The sequence below is a fragment of the Sorex araneus genome, chromosome 6, assembly GCF_027595985.1.
Source record: "Sorex araneus isolate mSorAra2 chromosome 6, mSorAra2.pri, whole genome shotgun sequence".
Lineage (NCBI taxonomy): Eukaryota > Metazoa > Chordata > Mammalia > Eulipotyphla > Soricidae > Sorex > Sorex araneus.
The window spans coordinates 121,982,171-122,008,851 of record NC_073307.1 but is presented as its reverse complement, the minus strand read 5'-3'; positions in this window follow the sequence as shown (position 1 = coordinate 122,008,851).

The following is a 26,681-nucleotide window of genomic DNA, read 5'->3' as shown; positions in this document are numbered from 1 at the left end:
TCACAGAGGAAGACATATGAGCAGGGAAACAAATAAGGCAGTTACTGCGATGATGACAATCCTCTCATCGGAACGTTCTCATCAAAACTTTCTACCCATTCCAGTGGAGACAACAGCTTGAAGAGACAGACTGTGCGGTGGAGGAGGAAAGAGCTGCATTTCATCGGGCAGTCCGAGAAGACCCTTTGAGCTCACACTGGGACGAAGAGATGAGACTGCAAAGGCTACTGCAAAGAGTTGGCTCTCAGAGAGTAGAGCCCAGAGGTGGAGCCTGGGAGTGGGTTTGAGGGACAGAACACGTGTCTGGCACAGCACATTGGGTGAGGACTAAGAGGAGAGTGAACCGGTGTCAGCGGCTGCAGCAGGCAGAGCCTTCTCAGCCTTCTCAGCCTCAGGACCTCCCCGTGTGAGGTCTGACTCTCCTTGCAACCTCTGCTGGACTCTGCATGTTGTGGGCCTTTTCCCATCCTCCCAGCCTGCATCAGGGATAACTAGGCCTATAGGGACTCTGAAAATGCTCACACAGTAGGCTTTCCCTACCCAGGAAAATTCACCTAAGCTCACAGCAGACAGAGCAAGTGAAATAATTCATGCAGTAGTCAGATTTTTAAGATTGGATCAGGTGACTGTGAAATTATTTTAACTGAGATGATGAGCCATTCCCCCACCAATGGACCCCAAATTGGCAGGGCCTCTCTAGTACCAGAGTTATCATGGACAGGATCTGTGAGACCAGGAGGGGAGCCCAAAAGGATGACCTTTACAAAAGATCAAAAAGACAGAGTCCCAAAGTCACAAGCCATCAGACTCTAGAGAAATGTAAAGGATAATTAAGCAATAGCAATTCGGAGGTAGGAAGAAAACGAAGAGCACTATAACCCACGTGAGTTGCTAAGAACAAATGTCACAGCACCATTCTCATGTCTTTCTTTGACTGGAAGGTTACATTGCACAAAAGTTTATGGGCACAACAATAAAGTAAGTTTTAGTGCTGGGACATAGCAGAAACAAGGCAGCTGAGGTGTCTATCTACATTAATGGACACCTTTCAGAGCATTCCACTGGGCTCTCTCCTTGAGTCTATCTTGTTCAATGCTCTTACCAATAAACTGAATAAAGACATAGAAGACACAACAGGAGTAGACAGCAAACACAATGGAGTGAGGTGCTTATTTTTGCATGCATCCAATCCTGATCAGGTCCCTGGTACCACATATGAACTCCTGAGTGCCTCCAGGAGTGATCCCTGAGTGCAGAGCCAGGAGTAAACCCTGAGCACAGTTGGGTGTGCACCCCACCCACCCCTCAAAAAAAGGCATGGCTATCAAACTGCATCACACAATCTCATCTAAATGGGTTGGAATTAGTGAAGAGAGGTTGAATATGAATAAATATTAATAAAAGCACAAGAGGTAGCTGTCTGGTTAAAAACAGTTCATGTATGCATTGACAGATTTATTTCCTTACTCTCTCTGTCAAAGGGAAAAGAAAGATACATCAGCAGATAAGAGACTTTAGAAGAGGGAATTAATAGAAGATTGATAGATGATAAAGCAGGGCAAAGAAAGGTACACATTGAAATGTTTGGAGAGGAGGATAGGGTCAAAACGATTGCTTGTTTGCTTTACAGAACTTCTAATAAATTCATGTCGATCAAAACCACCGTTGAGGAAGGCAGAGACAGAAAAGAGCTGTAGACATCTTTATCTGATCGCTGGAACCCTAGTTCTTTCCACCCAGACATGTAGAACACCAACAGCTAGATCTGCCACAGCCCCTACCTATCACCACCCATCCCAGGGGATGTCATCTAGACAGCCTTTCGAGGAGAAACTAAACAGTCCCAAAGAAAATGTTTCAACATATGATGTGTGGATTCCCCCCGCTGTATCTGATAGAGCCTCCCACTCTATCACCCAAGAATAAGCAATGGCCACTCAATACCCCTATCGCAAACCACAACACCCAAAAGGAGAGAGAGAACAAAAGGGAATGCCCTGCCACAGAGGCGGGGTGGGGTGGTGGGGGACGGGATTGGAGGGTGGGAGGGATACTGAGTTCATTGGTGGTGGAGAATGGACACTGGTGGAGGGATGGGTTCTCAAAGATTGTATGAGGGAAACACAAGCACGAAAATGGGTAAATTTGTAACTGTACCCTCATGGTGACTCACTAATTAGAAAGAAAGAAAGAAAGAAAGAAAGAAAGAAAGAAAGAAAGAAAGAAAGAAAGAAAGAAAGAAAGAAAGAAAGAAAGAAAGAAAGAAAGAAAGAAGAAGGAAGGAAGGAAGGAAGGAAGAAGAAGGAAGGAAGGAAGGAAGGAAGGAAGGAAGGAAGGAAGGAAGGAAGGAAGGAAGGAAGGAAGGAAGGAAAAGGAAGGAAGAAGGAAGGAAGGAAGGAAGGAAGGAAGGAAGGAAGGAAGGAAGGAAGGAAGGAAGGAAGGAAGGAAGGAAGGAAGGAAGGAAAGAAAGGATAAGGCTTTGCCCTTCCCAGTGTTTGTGAGGTCACGCCTCCTTCTCCATGGCCCCCACCCCGTGCCCTGGCAGCCACACCCACATTCTACCACTGCTGCCATGTAAGCTCACTCCCCAGTTAAATATTCTGAATTTTCTGGAGCATGTGCAGTCACATAACATCTCCAGACTCTATAATACTAACATCCCAGTAGGAGCACACTAGATTGTATGGGAATATAATGTAGAATCCCACTAAGCTCAGTTAGCACAAACATTAACAAAGAAGGCTCAACTAGCAACAACAGCGTAGTAAAAAGGACTTAATGTCCCCATGGTAAGATACAATTTTCACAAATCTTCCTTTACTGGAGTGGTTTTTTAATAATTCCATTAGCCATTTAGTGGTAACAAGCTATATAAAATAAATTATTTTGGTCCTACCATGGGCTGGAGTGATAGTGCAGTGGGTAGGGCATTTGCCTTGCATGTAGCCGACCCAGGTTCAATTCCTCCACCCCTTTTGGAGAGACTGGCAAGCTACCGAGAGTATCTCGCCCGCACGGCAGAGCCTGGCAAGCTACCCGTGGTGTATTCGATATGCCAAAAAAAAAAAAAACAGTAACAAGTCTCATGATGGAGATGTTACTGGTGCCCACTCGAGCAAATCGATGAGCAATGGGATGACAGTGACAGTGACAGTGACAGGTCCTGCCATGGGGGCAGGCTGAGGGGTGGTTGGGAAAATGGAGACAATGGGGGAGGGAAGGTACTTGTGGGATTGGGGTTGGAATATTAAATGTCTGTAACAAATGCATCATGAACAAGTTTGTAGACCATGGTATTTAAATAAAGTGAGAAAAAGAATTTTGAAAAAATAAGGCCTACCAATTGGCAATTCCTTATATCTGTACACATGCACAAACCTGCCTATTGATTTTTTTAAAAATGCCTCAAATGACTCTTCGCTCTTTTCCAGGATTCATCCATATGAAAAGAGGCTAAACTTAATGACTAGGCAAAAAGGAAGCAATAGGAAACATGATGCAGGAAATAAGAATTTAGCAAAAGTTTAACTGCTTAATCAGTTTTCTTAAAATGATATTGCGTACAAAAAGTATATGAAAAGGAAGTACTCAACTAATCAGATTTGGGGAATCAGGAAGATCACTCAAAGGGCTGGAGCACATGCATTCAATGAGGGAAGTTCAGGTTTGATCCTCTACATGCCATAACAGAAATAGCCCTTGAGCATCACTGGGTATGGTCCCCAAATTCAAACCAAAGAAAAATTTAGTAACAAATTTTGCTATTCAAATCATGACAGCATGCAATTAAAAAATGACAGCATGCACTGGTTGAACTCTACAAGAAAAAAAAAATCTAATCCCATCAGAAAATGGGGTGATAAAATAAACAGAAACTTTCTCAAAGAAGAAATTCGAATGGCCAAAAGGCACATGAAAAAAGCTCTTCATCACTAATCATCATGGAGATGCAGATTAAAACAACAATGAGATATCATCTCATACCACAGAGACTGGCACACATCCAAAAGAACAAAAGCAACCAGTGTTGGCACAGATGTGGGGAGAAAGGGACTTTCCTTCACTGTAGGAATGCCCAATAGTTCAACCATTTTGGATAACAGTGTGGATGTTTCTCAAAAAAAATAGAAATTGAGCTCCCATTTGACCCAGCAATATCACTTCTGGGAATATACCCTGGGGGCCCAAAAACACATGGCAGAAACACCATCTGTGCTCCTATGTTCATTGCAGCACTATTCACCATAGCCAGAATCTGGAAACAACCAGAGTGCCTAAGAACAGACAAATGCATAAAGAAACTATGACACATCTATACTATGGAGTACTATTCAGCTGTCAGGAAAAATGAAGTCATGAAGTTTGCTTATAAATGGATGGACATGGAGAGTATCGTGCTGAGTGAAATGGGTCAGAAGAAAAGGGACAGATATAGAATGACTGCATTCATTTGTGGTATATAAAAATGTATATATAGCAGAAGACTAATATCCATGGCCAGGGAAAACAGGGATTAGGAGGACTATTCAATGGCTGGAACTAACCACATGCGAGATTAGTTCATATCTGAAGAGACAGATATGGCAGTAGTAGCTGGGAATGATCACGCTGGACAAGATCCAGAAGTAGGTAAAGGGATATTCTTGATAACCACTCAGTATCAATATTGCAAACCACAATGTCCAAAAGAGAGAGAGAGAGAGAGAGAGAGAGAGAGAGAGAGAGAGAGAGAGAGAGAGAGAGAGAGAGAGAGAGAGAGAGGAAAAGCACCTGTCATAGAGGCAGGCAGAGGATGGGTAGTCAGGGGTGATGGAGGGAATCTGGGGACACTGGTGCTAGGAAACGTACACTGGTGGAGGGATGGGTGTTGGAATACTGTATGACTGAAACCAAATCATGAACATCTTTAAAAGGGTCTAACATCTTTAAAAGGGTCTATCTCACAGTGATTCAATTAAAAAGTTTTTTTTTTTTTGGCTTTTTAGGTCACATCCAGCAATGCTCAGGGCTGACTCCTGGCTCTGCACTCAGGAATCACTTCTGGTGGTGCTCGGGGGACCATATGGGATACTGGGAATCAAACCCAGGTCAGCCACATGCAAGGCAAATGCCCTACCCGCTGTGCTATCACTCCAGCCCTAAAAAGTTTTTTTTTTTAAATAACAGGATGCATAAATAATAACCTAGATAAATGTTTTCTGTGTGCACAAAACAAAACAAAAAATTGGGAGACAGTATAAAAGGCTCAACATCTGATGCAGAAGACCTGGTATACAACTAATAGGAATTCTGGGGAGGGAGGGGAAGAGCGGAGGGGGAAATGGAAGATTTAAATGAATGAAAATGAGTCTCCAGGTTGAAGAACTAATGCCTTTTAAGCTCAGAACAATGAAAGGCACAAGTCACTCACTAGGATTTCTCAGAGTAATATTCTAAACCACAGCAATAAAGAGAAAACTCTAAAAGTTTGAAAGAGAAATGTAATATACTCACAAATGACCAAAATCAGACCTGTGAAGGATTTCTCAAGGACTCCACTATATATTGAAACAGTGACTCAAGAACTATATGGCAAAGAACTTACTCTGTCATTAATCTGTCACTGACTTCTAGGAAGAATGAAAAATTACTAGGAAAATTGAATTTAAAAAAAACATTAAATTTTTGATGGGGTTGAAGTTTTTTTCTTGTACAATTCCACTAGTGTCTTGTATATCCTGGATATTAATCCCTTATCAGATGGGTATTGGGTAAATATTCTTTCCCATTCTGTGGGCTCTTTCTGTATTTTTGTCACTGTTTCTTTTGAAGTGCAGAAGCTTCTTAATTTGATGTAGTCCCTTTTGTTTATGTTTGCTTCCACTTGCATGGTCAGTGCTGTTTCATCCATAAAGATGCTTTTAGCTTCAATGTCATGGAGAGTTCTGCCTACATTTTCCTCTATGTACCTTATAGATCCATGTCTGATATTGAGGTCTTTAATCCACTTTGATCTGACTTTTGTGCCTGGCATTAGACAGAGGTCAGAGTTCATTTTTTTGCAGGTAACTATCCAGTTTTCCACTTGTTGAAGAGACTTTCCTTGTTCACATTTCCTGCTCCTTTTTCAAAGATTAAGTGGCCATATATTTGGAGGTCTGTGAAAATGGGGAGAAGAAATGAACAGAAGTTTCCTCAAAAAAGAAATACAAGTGGCCAAAAGACACATGAAAAAATGCTCCACATTGCTAGTCATCAGATGCAAATCAAAACAACAGTGAGATATCATCTCACACCCCAGACACTGGCATGCATTCAAAAGATCAAAAGCAACCAGTGCTGGCATGGATGTGGGGAAAAAGGGATTCTCCTTCACTGTTGGTGGGGAATGCCGACTGGTCCAGCCTTTCTGGAAAGCAATATGAACAGTCCTTCAAAAACTAGAAATTGAACTTCCACATGACTCCGCAATACCACTTCTGGGAATATATCCTGAGGATGTAAAAGCACAGTAGAAATGACATCTGTACCTATATGTTCATTGCAGCACCATTCACAATAGCCAAAATCTGGAAACAACCCAAGTGCCCTAGAACAGATGACTGGTTAAAGAAACTTTGGTACATCTACACAATGGAATACTATGCAGCTGTTAGAAAAGATGAAGTCATGCAGCATTCCATAGAAGAACTGCACTCCTTCTATGCAGTATAGAAGAATATCACATGAGGTTGACACCCAAGGACAGTAGATACAAGGGCCAGGAGGATTGCCCCATAGCTGGAAGCCTGCTTCATGAGCAGAGGGGAGAAGGCAGATGGACTAGAGAAGGGATGGAGGAATCAACTGGGATAGGAGATGTGTGCTGAAAGTAGATAATGGACCAAACATGATGGCCTCTCAGTGTCTGTGTTGCAAGCCATAATGCCCAAAAGTAGAGAGAGAGTATGGGGAATATTGTCTGCCTTAGAGGCAGGGGGAGGGTGGGAAAGGGAGGATATACCCGGGATATTGGTGGTGTGGAATGTGCACTGGTGGAGGGATGGGTGTTTGGTCATTGTGTGATTGTAACCCAAAACTTGAAAGCTTGTAACTATCTCATGGTGATTCAATAAAATTTTAAAAAATAAAAATAGAAAAAACATAAATTTACATCTAATTTCTTTATCAACTTCCATGGGATACAATATGAGCAACTTTCAGTAAAACACATAATCACATTTATATAAAATTTTGAAACCTTTATTCTTTTATCACAAATGAATAAAAAATATCTTGTGGGATAACACTGGCTCATAGGCCACTCTTTGAGTAGAACAGAGGCCACCAAGACTTGGGTTTTAGCCCTGAATTCTATGACCAAACTACCATCCATGCTGAGCATCTGTGCAGAGAATACTGAGACTTGCAATAATGAAGACAAAATATCTTTTTAAATACTGTCCGAAGCAGCTACTGAAAGACATTTCAGCCACGAAAAGAGCAAATCAAGAAAATGTAAGATGAGTCTCATCGAGGAATTTCTGAGAAGTCCAGTCTCCATTGCAGCTGGGCCCGTGGGCGGTGGAGCCCTCCACCAGAGACCATCTGCCCGACTCTTAACAAAACAACATTTCACCCATTCTAGTTTTCACTCGAGGTGGGAAGTTACCATGGGGTTGTGCTGTAGACTAGAGTCGGAGATTAACTACAATGAGCCGGTAACTCAGCAAGGAGAGTACTAGGAAAAACAGATACGAACATCGCCTGCCTTTTATATCTGGTTCTTTCTGCTCTGCTTCCAGATCCCCAGTGACCAGAAAGTGACTGTGTGTCTCTCTCCCTCGTGGCTGCACCCCTGTCTGCTGAGGCTTCTTTCTTTCTTTCCACTCAGGTGGTCCTGGAGAATAATAAAAAAATCTAAAATATTTTCATTCCATTTGAATTAACACCACATTTTCTGCAATTATCCCCATGGCTAAAATCACTTTCTTCTGTGCTTTTTGTGCAGGAAGGAAGTAAAGCGGAGGGGGAGGTGGGATATTAAATATTAACTCCTTAGTACAAAAATCTAATTAATCAAAAACTCCTCTTACTCATTCAGATCCTCTTCAGTCATGAAAACAGCAGTCGAACAGGAGCAAGAACCCTTATGTTGATGAATGGGAAGGAAATCAGGAGATCCTTGAGCGAGTAGTTTTTAAGAACACTCAGGTGGGAATATTCTTCAGGGGTGGCAGAGAATCTGAGCAGGAACTTCAGAGTCAGCTGACCTGGACTTGCATCCTAACTACCATTTCCTGACTGCAGAACCTTCAGCAAACTCCTTTGCCCCTTTAGCACTCAGTTCTCTCACCAGTAAAATGGGATAATTACACCCTCTCCTAAGGTTCACAGAGATACTCATTGAGATGATGCCTATAAAACCTTTCTAATGTCACAAGAAAACACTAAGTGTTGATTTGACATCCCCAAGCACTGCTGCTCTTACAAACCTTTGGAGAGAGTTTTTGTCAGCTTTTCAAAGGTCTTTAAATACATTCAATTAAATATACTCTATTTCCAGGAATACAAACTAAAGAAATAGTAAGAGATGCATAAAGACAGCTATAGAAATGTCCCTCTTCTCACTGAAGAAAATATGAACATCCTAAAACATGAGCTGGTGTTTAAAAAAATCATAGTTCAACTATAGTGAATGATCATTCTTCAAAGCAGATGACAAGGAGGAATATTAAATGATGGAAATTCAACGTGAAGATTGTAAAGTGTAGGAAGCCTTCTACCAGTTTGAAAATTAAGAGCATTGATTATTTTGTAGCTGTTGATAGATAGATGATAGTCAGTTTTTTGTATGTCTATTATTTTAGCATTTGTTTTCTTCTTTTGATCACATGCATTAAACTTTTTTAAAATAATGAGCTTGCCTTTAGTGATATAAACATTTTGGAATTATGCTTTACTTGCTATGAAGAGAGTTATAGCTCTATAATTCCCTTTATAACATAACTAACAATAGTCAGCCTCCTGGCTCTCTGGATATGACTTCTTAGTGGTTTATTCCGCTTTGAACTTTTATTGAGGCCATATTTATAATACTGTTAATAATAATGTCAGGCATACAATGTTCCAGTTCCACCCCACCACCAGAGTGTCAGAGTCCCCCCACCAATGTCTCAAGGTCCCCTCCCCACCCCTTTGTCAGACTCCTTTTCTGTAGTCTGATGCTCAGAGCCCGCTGCCAGTAGCCAATCATGCCTCCCTTACTCTGTTTTCTTCCATCCCATATGTGAGAGATAATTGTGAGCCTTCCCCTCTCACGATGACTGACTCCACCCCACAGGATTTCCTCCAGTCCTGTTCACATAGAGACAAATTGCAAGATTCCGTCTTTTCTTACAGCCCAGTCATATTCCATTGTGCATATAGCCATTTCTTGGTCCACTCCTCAGTTCTTGGGCACTTGGGTTGTTCCCAAATCTTGGCTTCTGTGAATAGCATTACAATGAACACAGTGCCAATATCATCTCAATATTGTGTCTTAGGGCCTGGGATGATCTAAAGCCAGCCTGGGGGCTCTGTCAACACAGAAGATGTCAGTTCTGTAGTCAGGGAACCCAGTTGTCAGCTCGGCTCCCTTCTGGGTTCCATGTCTCCTGGTGAACAGGCATCCGGGCCTGTGAAGCAGACGATTCCACCCGCTGCTAACCGCTACTTCCAGCAATGGGGTGTGGGGGTTGTTTGCTGAGGCACATCTGTCAGCTTTTGTCTTCTTGGGTGAGGAGGAGCATGAGACCCTGTTTGCCTACGTTTTGGTTTCCTCTGCACCTCTGGGAATGGTGTGGGCTCACCGTCACCTGTGCCCTCAGCTGCCCCCTGCCCACACAAGCCCACTCTGCTGTTCATGTGCAGCCTCTGCTTCCTCCAGCACTCCTTGGCATGTGCCCTCTATACCTTCTCCTGCCCACCCTTGCCTCCCTCCACCTCGGAGTGACGGATGGGCCAACCTAATCAGTAACAGTTGGGACCAGAATTTCAAGCTGACAGTCCTGGGGCTGCGTGTCACCAGCCCATGACACATCCCCCTGCATTCCGCTCAAGAATGCAAATTGGGGGGGCTGGAGCGATAGCACAGCGGGTAGGGCGTTTGCCTTGCACGCGGCCAACCCGGGTTCTAATCCCAGCATCCCATATGGTCCCCTGAGCACCGCCAGGGGTAATTCCTGAGTGAAGAGCCAGGAGTAACCCCTGTGCATCGCCGGGTGTGACCCAAAAACCAAAAAAAAAAAAAAAAAAAAAAGCAAATTGGTGGCCCATGGTCTCAATTCAGCCACAAAAGGATTTTGATGGGCTCGTGTACTACTTTCTTTTTAATTTGCAGCTGCTATAAGATATAACTGTCAATGGACTTTTTCAGTTCAAATGAAATTTGGTATCTACTGGAAGATACAGCTATATCTTCTGGAAGGAAACCTTTCTGAGGGGCCACACATGGTCAGTGAAAGCTGGACCAGGACCCAGTGTCAGGGGCTACCACTTCAGAGACCCAGCACCCTACCGTCTGCTTCACCCATGAGTGACACGGATCTTGTGCTCTCTAGGTGTTTTGTTTTGTATGGGGTGTGGGGTTGTTTGCTCCCACAGTGCTCAAGAAGTCACGCACCATGTAGTAACGGGGATCAGGCCTAGCCCTCCCTCCTGCATGCAGAGCATTCAGCCTGAGCATCGAGGATCATCTCCCTGTTTCCGGTGTGATCACTCAAACACACAAATTTTCAACTTCTGCCTTTAAAATACACTAAGTCATGGGGCTAGGGAAAAACTCAAAGAGCTAATGTGCATACTTGGCATGCAGAGGTCTGGGATTTAGTCCCTAATGCTCCATGGTGCCCTGAGCACTGCCAGGAGCAACCTGTACTGGGAGTGGCAGAAAAATCAAATCAAAAGCAAGTGGCTAACCAGTGAAGATGTCTTGGTCAGGAGAGAAAAGACAGAATCCCTAGATCTCCTAGAAGCAACTTTTTTCTCTCCCCACACTCTCTTCTGGAATCTGGTTCTGCGGTGACGAGTGTTAGTGGGTCAAGGGATTGGGGGAATGCCCTCTCACACACATCCCCTCACCCAATTATCCAAATTCTAGAAAGTCTACCTAGCAAAGCTGCAGGTTTAAATCACTAGTTACCTCCATCTTCCACTTCAGTGTGCAGATAGAAGCTCAAAAGAGGAACATTTTGTATTTGAGCCACATCCAGTGGTGCCCAATATTACTTCCGGCAGTGCTTAAGGGACTGTTGGGTGCCAGGGATCCAACCTGGACCGTCTTCAGACAAAGCATGTGTTCTAGCCCTTCAAGCCATCTCTTTTATATATCCCTATACTTTATAACCTCCCTGCCCACTCCCCTCTCCAGGATCTCCTTCACCTCCACAACAGGCCTTAGTGAGGAGGCAGAAGAAGCCTCTCCCTGTTTTACAGATCAGAAAAAATAGTGAGGGGAAATTGAACCGTCGAATCCAGAGTCAGGGCTCCTGATGGTTGGTGCCAGGCTCTTCCCACTGAATTCGGAGACCAGATCAGAGATTCTTCACAACCAGTTTCCAAACAGTAGGCTGTCCAACAGCGGCAAAGAGGATATGATAGCCACAGAATTGGAGATCAGTTTGGAGAGCACTGAGGAACATGTAAAATCAGAATTGTATTGCAACTATATAAAATCGAAGAGGGAAGGAGGGAGGGAGGAGGGAGGGAGGGAGGGAGGGAGGGAAGAAGGAAGGAGGGAAGGAAGGAGGGAAGGAAGGAAGGAAGGGAAGAAGGAAGGAGGGAAAGAAGGAGGGAAGGAAGGAAGGAAGGGAAGAAGGAAGGAGGGAAGGAAGGAAGGAAGGGAAGAAGGAAGGAGGGAAGGAAGGAAGGAAGGAAGGAAGGAAGGAAGGAAGGAAGGAAGGAAGGAAGGAAGGAAGGAAGGAAGGAAGGAAGGAAGGAAGGAAGGAAGGAAGGAAGGAAGGAGAGGAAGAAAGAAAAAATGACAAGCAAAAGGTACACATATGGGCAAAAGAGTTCTACTCGGTCCTTTACCATTCTCTTCCTGTATAAGGCAAGTCTAAAGGTGTGTAAATAATAAGCTTCAACGCTATAGCATTGAAGAGTCCCTGTTGCTTGTATAAACAGCCTCTGAAAAGTGCAAGAGGGTCCAGAGCAATAGTTCAGTGGCTAGAGCTCTTCCCTTCCGCATGTCTGACTTGGGTTCAATCCCCATCATCCCAGACGGTCCCTTGAACCTGCCAGTAGTGATTCCTGAGTTCAGAACTCGCAGTAAGCCCTGAGCACTGCTGGGTATGACCCAAAGCAAAACAAAAGAAAAGAAAAAGTATAAGAGAGGACCCGAAAGTAGGCCATGAGCGTGGTTGTGCAAAGCAGAGGGCAATGCTGTCCAAAAAGTGGAAAGTTCTGATGAAAGTTTGAAGTTAGTGGCATGAAACTACTATCTGGGGTCTGGGTTAGAGCCTCTCAAGCTCCCTTCACTTTCCAATCTGTAAAAATGAAGGGAGGACACCAGCATCCTCCCTACCAAAGGCAGCTTTAAAGGTTGATGGGGACTCTGGATACAATTTGCAAACTATAAAGGTGTCTTTGGGGCTTTCAAGAGTTCCCCCAACTCCCACCCTCAGATACTCCTACAAAGCAAGAAGCTGTGACCCTGTTGAAATAGCATCTGGTTGAATCTCTGATGGAGAAGAAACACTCCTTAAAATAAAACAACCATGAAACAGAGTGTTTCAACTGAAGACAAAAGCGGTTATAAAAAACTGCAAGAATAATAAGCAAACTCTAAAAGAAGTTCATTTATACCTTCTGCATGTCATCATTCAATTCAGCAAATCTTAACTACGCATTTACATAGGCTGAGCCCACAGGATCTACAAAGCCACAAAGCACAGTGTCGGCTCTCATATTCCTGCAGGTTCATTCACATGCCAGTTTCTTTGATGCAAAAGTACCAGGCTGCAAAGATATTTCTGCTGGTTCATTCTCTTTCACACCTCCATCAAACTATGATATCCACTTCCCCACCTTAGGACCAGAGAGAAGCCTTTGGACTTACTTTGACAATTGGGACTCACTAAAACTGAGCCTACCCATCTTCCTAAAGCAGGTCAGAAGAAACTGTTCTGTCTCCCTGCCTGGCCCCTCGTGCCATTATGCAAAATGAGATAGGCCAAACCAGACCAGTCCATGTAGAGAGAGTTCAAGGACATGTCCAGGTGGAAAGGAACTGAGACCCCAGACTCAAGACAGCTTCGGTTAGAGACCTGGGCAAGAACAAGCTTCCAATCTTCCAGCTTCATATAGACAGAGCTCTGTGGCGCCAAGGCCTCTGTGCTGTGGCTCTCTGGATGTTTAAGGGAAATCGTTGTCTTACACCCACCACTCCGTTATGAAGAAATGAGTTCCTCTGTCGTAACTGCAGCTCCTTTGTGTCCTATATGGAGCCCCGTTGACCTGCTCTCTATCAGAGCCCTGCCTTGCCCAGTTGAGGGATGCTTACTTACCCGATGTCTTGCTTATAAAAGGACTTATACTTCTGTGTGAGCCGCACTCATTTTTCTTCTCTGTAAATGGAGAAGTTATTCACCCATCTTACATATCTGCCTTGAGGAGTCAATGGATAAAGCAGCTAGACCAGAGAGAAACCGCAGTGACCGATGTGAAAGTTGTTTCAAGGGTTGTCATATACCCTTGAAAGAACTGAAATGACTATGAGCTTGACAAGTCTGCACATGGGGTGGGGTGGTTGCTAAGAGGTCTGGTTTGCAGACCTTGTATACACAAGGCCCCCAAATTTAATCTTTGGCATCCTATGAACCCCTGAGCACCACAAGCCCTAGAAACCCCTGTGCACCAGGTGTTGCTCTGGGGGCCTCCAGCTCTGCTGACCTCTAGTGCTGAACTATCTGACCCAGTGGCCCCTGGCTTTTTTGAGCATTGCTTAGCACGACCAACCCACCCCCACCCCACAAAGAAACTTCTTAGATAGAACAAAGAAGGGCCAAGCATCCAGATGGACCTCTTGGGAGGCACTCCACACTGGGGGGCGGTCTGGAAGGGCTTGCCCCACTCCCTGCCCACCCCACCCCGCCCCCAGCCCTGCCACCCCTGGTCATCTCGGTTAATAGTCATTGAGAGCTTCTGCATTGCTCTAGGAGCAATTCTGACCAGAGGCAGGGACAGACAACTTATGTGGCCTGGTTCCTGCTCACTTTTTACACTTGATCTTACACTTGATTCCCAGCATCCCATATGGTCCCCTGAGCACAGCCAGGAGTGATTCCTGAGTGCAGAGCCAAGAGTAACCCCTGAGCATTGCCAGGTGTGACCCAAAAAGAAAAAAAAAAAAAGAATTCCTAAACTTTATTTATTTCTAAGCCCCCATACATATTCCTTTCCCTAGCCCATGAGGCATGTACCCACCTCACAGCCTGCAGCTATATGGGCTCCTCCCCTACACCCTAGTACCTCCATCACTCCTGGCCTGGAGTCCTTTGCTGAGATACCAATGGGCTGCTGTCTGCACACAGACACTGCCATTACCCTGTCCCCTGGCCAGATTGCCTGGGGTAATGCAGGTACTTGAAGTTACAGGTGAAGGAGAGATGGGCTGAGATAAAGTAAATCCTGGTATCTGAGGAATGTAGACAAAGGCCCCACCCTGGCCTTTCCTGGGATGTCAATATAACTCTTCTTACCAGGATTCCTTCAAGCTGCAGATTCAGCTCCAGCCTAAAATGCTCAGAACCACAATTCCTGGGGTGGAGAATGAAAGTGCACCTAATTTTCCAGATGGTCCTTCTGGAGCCATCGCTTCCAATGTCAAGCTATTTATCAAAAGTTCCTCCTGCACCTAGTATGACAAGCTAAGTTACCTCCAACTTTCAAGAACTTGGGTTAACTAAACAAAGGCAAAACGCTGAGTGCTTAGTACATATGTGAATAAATGGATGGAGGGCAAGCTGTAATGCAACTTCCATGAAGACTGGTGTCAAGTCTACTTTGCCTGAGAATGTGGCCCCCACACCCAGCATGTAATAAATCCTTTAAGGCAGGGATAATTGTAGTCTGGGGGTGAGTATGATGAGTAGCTGGGCCTTAGGGGAAGTAGACTAGAGGGGCAGATGAATGAGACCCTGGGAAGAAAAACTTGGCAGAAAAAATGACAGGTTTGCTATGCAGGGTGGAGGAGGAAGAGAATCTAGGAAGTCCCCATGCCAGGAACCTGGGTATCTAGAAGTCTCGGAGAGTCTGGCCAAGCAGGTGATGGAAGAATGGGGTGATGGCTGCAAGGTGCCCAGATCCAGAATGACTGCTTAGGGGCAGGGGTGGGGGGGGGTGGTAAAGGAGGGAAGAAGGCATGCTGAGCTAGTGAGACTGGAAGGATGGTCACAGGAGTATGCCTAACTGGCAAGTCAGGAGCCATCCTTTCGAAAAGCACCAGCAGAGGTGATAATTGAGGTTTTGGAGTAGGGAGGGGAGAAAGAGGATATTCTTGGCCTTCTAAGTGGTGGAACAGTGCCCAGGTTCCCCGCATGCTGGACCAGGAGATGAGCTACCTGCAATGAGTAGAAGGGCTTGCTGGATGGAGAGGATCTGATCATGCGTTTATGGGCTGTCCGCCAACCCTAGAGGCAGAGCATGTCTATCTAACATAACACTGCAGGGACATCACGACCACAGGAGCAGTCAGAGACTGTGCGGAGAAACCAGGGGGGAGGGGAGGGAGGTGATGGAGAGCACTAATGAGACAGCAGTGAATCTATTTTGGCACCCAATCAGAAGTGACTTTCCATGCCTTTGGCTGATATTATTTCTTAAAAGTGAGTCACTGGGCCAAGCCCACGCCCAAGGTGGGAACTGTTTTGGGCCTTGCTTGTAGTAGTCCTGGCCGCCACACCCCTTCCCCCACCCATCCCAAAGGCATATACCAGGACAGCAGGCACCTTCCCTGCCTGCTTCACCCACCTGCCTAAGCATGACACCTATCACAAATGTCCAATACCGGCTGGAGTGATAGTACAGCGGGTAGGGCATTTGCCTTGCACGCAGTTGACCCTTCAATCTGCAGCATCCCGTATGGTCCCCCAAGCACTGCCAGGAGTAATTCCTGAGTGCAGAGCCAGGAGTAACCCCTGAGCATCGCTGTGTGTGACCCAAAAAGAAAATAATGTCCAATACCTACTCTGAAATGAATGTACACGGTAAAACATAAGTTCTATGTGTACTCATTGCTTCACTATAGAATACAGGCTTGTTGGATGCATTTATGAAGAATTTGAATCCTCCTGGGTGAACTTCTGACTGTCCCCAAATATTAAAATCAATTAATTTTAATATTATTTTTAAAATTATTTAAAAAATTAATAATTATTAAAAACGATGGGGGCAGAATGACAGTACAACGGGTACATGCCTTGCTTGCAGTTGACCTGGGTTTGATGCCCAGTACCTCATGTTGTCCCTGAGCACCGCCATGAGTGATCCCTGAGCACAAAGCCAGTAAGTAATCCCTGAGCACTGATGGGTGTGGCCCCAAAACAAAGCTTGCACATGACCCACCCCAGTTTCATCCCTGTACTACATATGGTCACCAGAGCACTGTCAGGAGTAAGTGCTGAGCACCACCTGGCATGCCCCCCCCCCACAACTTAATTTGGGGCTAGAGACATACATAAGGCAGGGTTTCTGGTACTTACCATGCACATGGCTGACCAGGGTTCAATCCCTAGCATCACATAGAGCCAGCAAATCCCACAGCCCTGCCAGGAATGATTCCAGATCAGAGAGCCAGGAGTGATCCCTGCATACCACAGGGTGTGGCCCCAAAGCCTACAAAAGTATCTTAATAAAATTAATTTGAGAACCAGGATGTGGCCCAAGTGGTAGAACACCTGTCCCCCATGTGTGCGGTCCTAGATTTGACCCCCTGCACCTCCGCCATCCTCACCAAAGCACACAAATAAATGTGGGAGACTGGATGGCTTAATGAGTATGCAAAGAGTTTTCCAGCCTGATTACCCCAGCCACCAGGTTCCCTGTTTGCCGTAAATCCTGTTCGCTAGGCATGCACTTGAGAGACCATTGGAAAACATTCTGATAATGTTGGGATCCAGGCAGAATCTCCTTGCCCCCATGCCTGGCTGTCTTCACCGAGGGTCCCTCGAAGTGGGTGGGTTTAGTTTCCCTCCCTGCTCCGAGCAGACCCCCAGCAGCCGAAGACCTCCGGAACCCAGCCACAGCCATGCTCAAGGCCCCTCTCCACACGTTGAAGGAACCAGCAGAGGAACCCACGTGTGCGGCACCCGGGGCTGAAATCTCCAAGCCTGCACGAATTAGGACAGGGCCTCTTCCGCCCAGATTCCCCATTTTCCAGTAGCTTGGCAGCCACACCCAGAAACTGCCCCCAGCGCCATGTAATCCCATCAATGGCCAAGATTCAGAAACTATAAAACAACGCTCCCAGAAGCGAATGCAGCCACCCCACCTCTTAAAGCCTAGTTCTCCCTCTCAGAGAACCTGGCAATGTACTGAGAGCATCCTGCCCACACGGCAGAACCTGGCGAGCTCTCTGTGACATATTCGATATGCCAAATACAGTAACAATGATGGGTCTCATTCCCCTGACCCTGAAAGAGCCTCCAATGTGGCACTGCTGGGAAGAAAGAGTAAAGAGAGACTGCTAAAACCTCAGGCCTAGGACAAATGGAGATGTTACTGGCACCTGCTTGAGCAAATTGATGATCAACGGGATGACAATGATATAATTAGGGTCCAGTAGGAAGATCTGTAGGGTTGTTGCCAAGAAAAGGAAGGGGAGCCCTTTTCCCCTCGTCAGAGAAGGGTCGAGGTATAGTTTCCATTCTGTTTCCACTTTGATTCCCTGAAACAGGCGCCCTTCCCTGCTAAGGCTGCCGTCCCGGAGATGCTTGTCCCTGGAGATGTGGCAAGTATATTGTCAACAAAATCTGATCTCTGTGCCAAGCCCTTAGATGGGTAGGACTATTGAAGCACAAAGAAGGCCCCAAATGAGCAACTTTAGGTTCCTGCAGGAGGAGGCTGGTAAGAACAAGTCCTCCCCCACTCTCCCACCAGGCCTGTTAATTGCAAGAGGAAACCTCGATAAATTCTATCAAAAACAGAGAAACAACTTGCCTGTGTTTATTAAAGAAACAGCACATGGCACCACGCCAGTAGGGATAAGCTTCACTGTAATCAGTGTATTCATTTCACTGAAAAAAAAAAAAAAAAAGGCCTGTCTGGGCTCCTTTTTAAGCCTGATAAACTCATTATGCTGAGTTTCAGCCGCCGTAGAAGGCAGGCTTTTCTATAAGTTAATTCATTTTAGTAAATAATTATTTTATTTGGCTGAGGGAATGCATGTCTTTATAATTTAATAATTGGGAGGGTTATTACATGTGATTAATAGGAATCATAAACAGCTACGGAGAATCTAATAAAGAGGGTTGGGTGGGGAAGTGGGTGGTTCTCCCCCAACCTACCCTCTTCCTCCTCTTCTTGCCAGAGTTAGGGATTGGGTTTTTGGAATAGAAGAACTTGTCTTTTCCACCCGGGACCCAATTCTGACACGTGGCCCTCTTATCTTTGGAGTTTTGTATCTTCATGAAAGAGGTGAGGAAAAAAAGTTGAGAGCACAGAGAAAGAGGAGAGAGACAGACAGAGAAAGGGGGCAGGAAGTTGAGTACCTGATTCTTCTAGGCCAGAGGCTCCTGGACACTCACGTGAGCCCCAGTTTGACCTTTCAAAGTCGATCAGTGTAGACCAGAGAGATAAAGCAGTGAAGAATGTGCTTGCCTAGACATAGCCGAAACGTATATTGTCCCCCTCCACTCTTAGCCCTGCCAGGAGGGAACCCTGGATGGACGCCCTGAGCACAGAGAGGTATGGCCCCCAAACCGAACTAAACCAAACCAACACGCTGATCAGTAAAGTGGCCACTCTCAGCAAAATGAGAAAACTAAGAACAATGTTGTGGCTTTTCTACAGAGCCTATAGGTACACAATTTTTTTTTTTTTGAAATATTGGGACCGTGACTGGGGCAATAGTAGGGAGGGTGTTTGCCTTGCACATGGCCAACTCAGGTATGATCTCCAGCACCCCCAGCACTTCCAGGAGTAATTCCTGAGTTCAGAGCCAGGAGTAAACCCTGAGCACCTCCAGCTGTGACCCAAAAAGGAAAAAAAAAGAAAAGAAAAGAAATACTTGGATTATCCTTCTTGTGATTGAATGTCTCCTTCTTGTGATTGAACATCTAAAATGTTCTTTGCTGAAAACTACATAACGCTACTCCATGAAATCAAAGAGGACATGAGGAAATGGAAACATATACCCTGCTCGTGGATAGGGAGAATCAATGTTGTCAAAATGGCAATACTCCCTAAAGCATTATACAGATTCAATGCGATCCCTATAAATATACCCATGACATTCTTCAAAGAAATGGATCAAGCAATCCTAAAGTTCATATGGAATAACAAACGTCCAAGGATAGCTAAAACAATTCTTGGGAAAAAGATGATGGGAGGCATCACCATCCCCAACCTCAAACTTTACTACAAAGCAGTAACAATTAAAACAGCATGGTACTGGAACAAAGGCAGAGCCGTAGACCAATGGAACAGGGTGGAATATCCCTACACACAACCCCAAATGTATGATCATCTAATCTTTGATAAGGGAGCAAGAGATGTGAAGTGGAGCAAGGAAAGCCTCTTTAACAAATGGTGCTGGCACAACTGGACAACCACATGCAAAAAAATGGGTTTAGACCTTGACCTGACACCATGCACAAAAGTCAGATCAAAATGGATTAAAGACCTCAACATTAGACCACAAACCATAAGGTACATTGAAGACAAGGTCGGCGAAACCCTCCACGATATTGAAGATAAACGTATCTTCAAAGGTGACACGGAACTAAGCAATCTAGTAAAAACAGAGATCAACAAATGGGACTACATTAAACTAAAAAGCTTCTGCACCGCAAGAGATACAGTGACCAGAATCCAAAGACTATCCACAGAATGGGAAAGGATATTTACACAATACCCATCAGATAAGGGGTTGATATCAATGGTATATAAAGCACTGGTTGAGCTCTACAAGAAGAAAACATCCAACCCCATCAAAAAATGGGGCAAAGAAATGAACAGAAACTTTACCAAGGAAGAAATACGAATGGCCAAAAGGCACATGAAAAAGTGCTCTACATCACTAATCATCAGAGAGATGCAGATCAAAACAACCATGAGATACCACCTCACACCACAGAGACTAGCACACATCCAAAAGAACAAAAGCAACCGCTGTTGGAGAGGATGTGGGGAGAAAGGGACCCTTCTTCACTGCTGGTGGGAATGCCGACTGGTTCAGCCCTTCTGGAAAACAATTTGGACGACTCTCAAAAAATTAGATATTGAATTCCCATTTGACCCAGCAATACCACTGCTGGGAATATATCCCAGAGAGGCAAAAAAGTACAATCGAAACAACATCTGCACATGTATGTTCATCGCAGCACTGTTTACAATAGCCAGAATCTGGAAAAAACCCGAATGCCCCAGAACGGATGACTGGTTGAGGAAACTTTGGTACATCTATACAATGGAATACTATGCAGCTGTTAGAAAAAAGGAGGTCAAGAATTTTGTAGTTAAGTGGATGGGCATGAAAAGTTTCATGCTGAGTGAAATGAGTCAGAAAGAGAGAGACAGACATAGAAAGATTGCACTCATCTATGGTATATAGAATAACAGAGTGGGAGACTAACACCCAAGAACTGTAGAAATAAGTACCAGGAGGTTGACTCCATGGCTTCGAGGCTGGCCTCACGTTCCGGGGAAAGGTCAACTCAGAGAAGCGATCACCAACTACATTGTAGTCGAAGGCCATGTGGGGGAATGGAGTTGCGGGCTGAATGAGGGCTAGAGACTGAACACAGCGGCCACTCAACACCTTTATTGCAAACCACAACAGCTAATTAGAGAGAGAAAACAGAAGGGAATGCCTTGCCACAGTGGCAGGGTGGGGTGGGGGGGAGATGGGATTGGGGAGGGTGGGAGGGACACTGGGTTTACGGGTGGTGGAGAATGGGCACTGGTGAAGGGATGGGTTCCCAAACTTTGTATGAGGGAAGTATAAGCACAAAAGTGTATAAATCTGTAACTGTACCCTCACGGTGATTCTCTAATTAAAAATAAATAAATTAAAAAAAAATAATAAAATAAAATAATTTTTGTTACAAAAAAAAAAAAATGTTCTTTGCTGAGATAACAATGGTTGGTTCTAACTCCCTCCATCTCCTTACTTGAGAAGATAAATAGCTGGAAACTTTTTAACCTCCTTCCACTAAGATTTAATTTTATTAACATTTGAGTTTGAGAAACCCCCAAACCCCAGATTCCTTTAGCGTCTCTTTGATATCGAGAATGAGAACATCTTGGGGCCAGACTCCCAAATTTGAATTTTCTAGGCAGTTTCTTTGTTTATTAAGTGGTAAGATTGATTAACCTATATATTAATCCAGCAACTCAAAAATATTAATTGAGCGTTGACCACGTGACAAGCACTATTCTTAGCACTGCGGATAAAGCCACTGTAGTGTTCTAGTAAATAATTCATAGGTACAGTGGAAGAGTGCTGTTACCCCTAAAACTGGGGGGATTTGCTCCATGGGTCTCAGGCAATGATGACAGTGCTCAGTTCTGAGAAATGGATCAGTATGTATTTGCTGATTCCATGAGTGAATCAGGACCTGTCCACGACTGTTATGAGGTTGGAGATGTAAATGACTTTTGACATTTTTTTTTATTATTGCTCTGCCAATGTTTCTGCCAAAAAGCAGATTTTTAGAGCTCAGCCAAAGCCAGCTTGGAAGCCCGAAGGAGCCATGGGAACAAATACCAACATGCTGGTAACCCAAGCCCTGGGCTACCAGCTCACATTCCCCTTCCACTCCCTGTCACTCCCCCTACCTTTTAACCCCTGGCATCCTTACCCCAGCCCCCAGTCTCTCTGTTGGTCTTATTCTTGTGCACCCCTACACACCCAGGGTCTAACACCCAGACTCAAGGTGCTTCTCACACCTCCCTCACCAGGAATTTGCTCCCCATACTAGGACGTGTTGGTTTGGGTAGAAGCTGTGGGGCTGGAGCTGCCTCTTACCAAAACAGGGGAAAGATAAATTTTCCTCCTATCTAAAAGGTAACAGGGCATTTCCTAAACTCTAAAGCTATGAGTACTCTGTGAGATTAGCCCCTGCTGTACCCAGGACCATGGCACACCACAGAAAGACCCAAACTTCCAAAGTGTCCAAGTGCAGTCATTCAGCAAAGACATTTGGTTGTGCCCACCAGCCTCCTTTATTAGATTCTCGGCAGCCATTTATGATTCCTATTAATCACATCTAATAAACCTCCCAATTATTAAATTAGATGTCCCATGTTCCCTCTCTCCCTCATCCCAACCCCTAGTTTGTCTCCTTAACAGGAATTGTATTTTCTTTTTGTTTTGGGGGCACACTTAGCAGTACTTAGGACTCAGGGATAACTACTGGTGGGGCTCAGGGTACCAATAAGGTGCCAAGGGTTGAATCCTGGTCAGCCTCATTAAGGCAAGTTTCCTGCCCACCGGTCTATTTCTCCAGACCCTTTAATTTTTCTTTGTGTTTGCTTTGGGGTCACATCCAATGGTGTTCTGGGGTTACTCCTGGTTCTTCACTCAGGAATCACTCCTGGCGGTGCTCAGGGGTCCATATGGATTGAACCTGGATTGACCATGTACAAGGTAAATGCCCTCTGTGCTATTGCTCCAACGCCTTAATTTTTTTTTAATAAAATAAAGCTCAGATCTGATTTCCACGACACAGGCAATTGTGTATATGAACTTGGGTATGTCAATTTGACCTCAATTTCTTTTTTCTTTAAAATGAGAATAATATCCTGGGCCCATCCAACTCAACAAGCTATTGCTGGGCTGTGGACATAGCTCAACAGTAGAGCATGTGTCCTACCTGTGTGTAAGGTTCTGAGTTTGATCTGGCATTACAAAAGCGAAATGTGACTTCTGGAACCAAATGAAGTGGTGTCTCTGGATGCGTCCTGGAAGCATCAAGGCTTCGTGTAAATGGGGGAGTTTGGAATAAAGAGAATTAACCACCATCACCTAATAACCCCTAATGAGCATCGAGGCAAGAGTCACCAATTATATACTTGTTCTCTAAAAACAAGGTCACAGGCTGGTCCTGCCCACTTTTGTGGCTGTCAATTTGTCAAGTGAGACATCATTTTCCTCATAAACTAGCCAGACTATCAGGAGGGCAGGCTGCCAGTGAAATGAGGCCTTGGCTTCAGCGAGGTTGGACACGTTTTCAAACTCATTATTTGGTTCTCATATGATATATAGGTTTGCTTCTCTTTGCAAATAGTTTTTCAAATGAGTTTTGGTGGTGGAGGAGAGGGGGAACTTTAGTGGAGTTGAAATTTTTAACAGATAGCAGATGCTCAGATTCAATTTAAGCTCTAAGCAAGGAGGGGTGGGGGCGGGGGGTTGCCCCTTGTGTGGATATAGAATCTGATACATTTGGGGTTCCCTGGCACTTTGTAATGAGGTTTGGCTGAGCAAGTGGCATTCATCCCATTGTGCTTTTTGAGTATGCTAGCGAGTCAAAGCCATTTGAGAGATGACATTCATAGTTGGCTCTAACTGCTCAGTAAGTTGGCACAGCAGCTTACCCAGACATACACAGCAAGCATCTGCCCCTCTGATTCATTCATCCACATACTCATTCATCCAACAAGCACTTATTAGACTCCTACCCTGCAAAGACCTCTCCCTGATGCTGAGGAAATGAAGATCATTCGTCTCTGATCTCAAGAAACTGATCAGTGAAACATCAACCTTCAGAGAAAGATATTTTAATGTGGCAAGTCAAGAGCTATGGTCCAGGCCTGTCCAGAGAGAGGACAAGCCTGAAGCATCAGCACATGCTAAGGAGGTTGCCATGGAAAAAGTGGGTCTGGTCCAAAACACAGGAGGTGAGAGCATCATCAGTTCCACCACCCTTCACTCTCTTTATTTCCTTGCTGGCTTGTTTATTCCTGTGTACACATGGGCCTACATAGGCCACTAGAACATTAGCACTGGGACACAGGGGCTTGGTCCTGTGCTCAGTCTCTGTGATAATGAAGGGCCCGTGTCTGTAAATTGAATGGCAGGTGGAAAGAGGAAGTTCTGTCAAATAAATCAACAAGGCTGTGAAGAAGCATCAGATTAAGAAGAGTGAGAAGACAGTCTCACCCAGGCTAGCAGAGAGATCCTGGGGCTGGCTAAGAAACAGGCAGCTGATCAAACATCCCACTAAATGCATCGGGCCTTTACGAAAGAAGTTGGCTGCCTGCTCCAGATGGAATCCCAGTGACCAAGAGTTTCCATAAGCGAGGCCCTCGGTATGCGGGTTCTAGGATGAAATCTCCAGCCACATGGCGGCAGAGGACCTGGGCTGTCCCTCCCTGCGTCCCTGCCCGTCCAACAGACTGGCTGTCATGCACACAATTTGCCTCTGTCACCATCTTAGCACACCAACAGCCCTGGCCCAGTTGAATCCCAAAATGGATTAGTGCCATACAGAGTTGTCTCTGGAACCCAACCATCTACAATCTAGAAACTTACATTTGCTATTGTGGCCACGCAAGTGCTCATGATAGTCAAAATGAGCAATGAAAAATAAATTATCTAGCGTCTGCCCCTAGCAGGTAGGCTTGAATGGTGGTGGGAAAATTCAAGCAAAATATAACGCCCAAAATTAGAGAGAGAATATTGGGGAAATTGTCTGCCATAGAGGCAGGGTGAGGAATGGGATGTGGATGGTAGAAAATGTGCACAGGTGGAGGGATGGTTTTTCCATCATTGTACGGCTGAATCTCAAACATGAAAGCTTTGTAACTCTATCTCATGGTGATACAGTAAAATAAAAAAGTGGAGTTTATGCCAAATTCAATCAGCTTAATCAATGGCTGAACAAATAGCAGTATTCCTACATTATTTAAAAATGCACTATAGCACTGTTGTCCAGTTGTTCATTGATTTGCTCGAGCAGGCACCAGTAACGTCTCCATTGTGAGACTTGTTGCTACTGTTTTTTGGCATATCAAATATGCCACAGGGAGCTTGCCAGGCTCTGCTGTGTGTGTGGGATACTCTTGGTAGACTCTTGCTGGGCTCTTGCTGGGCTCTCTGAGAGGGACAGAAGAATCAAACCCAGGTCGGCCACGTGCAAGGCAAATGCCCTACCTGCTAAATAAAAAGAAGTTGGCCAAAAAGGAACCAGTGGATGACATTTTCAAAAGACTCCATTTAAAAATAATATGAGATCCTAAGATCCTGATACATATTTGTCTATTTATTTATGTCCAACTCTTCCCTTCCTTCTGTCACAATGACCAGGGTCACACATGTGTGGTTGTGATACTTGGACATTTGGTTGTGGTATTGCTTCTGAGGATTGCTGCAGATTGCACCTGAGGCTGTAATGCTCCAATAATCGATGGAAGTGCTCACCAGGGGTGGCACATCTTTCCTTCTGGTGCTCATCACATACCTGGTCGTGAAGTGGGAAAATGCTGTGGCCACGGGGATCACAGACAGCAGAGCAGCCAGAACCACACTTGGCACATGCAGGAGATATCGGGAATCAAACTTGAGGTCTTGCGCTCACAAGGCAGGAATTTAGCCATTGAGCCATTCTTTGAGCCATTGAGCCACTGAGATTTTTCTTTCTCTTTTGCTTTCTGTGCCATACCCTATGAAGCTCAAGAGTTACTCCCAGTTTTGTGCTCAAGGGACCATACAGTCCTGGGGATCAAACCCAGGTCTCCTACATGCAAACCATATGTTCAGTGCCTTAAGTTCTATCTCCTGACTAGGGTCTAGGTTTTTGAGAAGGTACAGTTTCTCCCCACCCACCCCCACCCCATGTGATTCTCTCCTATACTCAACTTTTGCACTAAATTTGCCTGGAAATTGGTAGGCAGAGAAGACTGAAAATAGTCAAGAGATTAAGGCGGGGGGGTGGGGGGGCCAAAGCATTAACCAGAGAGAAAAGGGGAAAAAGAAAGAAAGCAATCCTGATGTCATACCTACCACTTCCTCTCCTGGCTGTGATGTGGGAAGATTCTGTGCCATGGGGATCACAGCCAAAACCCTTGGGAGGACTCAAGTGACAGCTTCAGAGCTGCGGAGGCCACCTCAAAGCACTGCCGCTTAGGAGGCAGCATGAAGGAAGCAAGTAAAGTTTGTTTCGAATTCTATGGGTTTAGAATCACTCAGCCTTGTGACCACTGAGCAGTCAAGACCAGCCAGAAATCAGGAAATTGAAACCCCTGGAGCGCAGTGATGCTGTCGGTAGCAGCAGAGGCCTCAGGGCCTTGGGTTGGTAAAGTCGCATTTGACCTTCCCCAGGGGTGCTGAGCATGTCTCCAAAGGTGCAGCAGCCTGTGAGCTTGAGTCGTGCTGGATCGAAGGAAGGAAAGCTGTAATTCCATTCTCCTGGAGAAACGGGCCACTGGCAGCAGCATCTTTGGCATTTAGCTGCCCAGCTGGCTGTGCAGAGAAAGCAGGGACTGACCTAAGTGTCCCAAGTGTTGGTGGCTCCCTAGTTTAC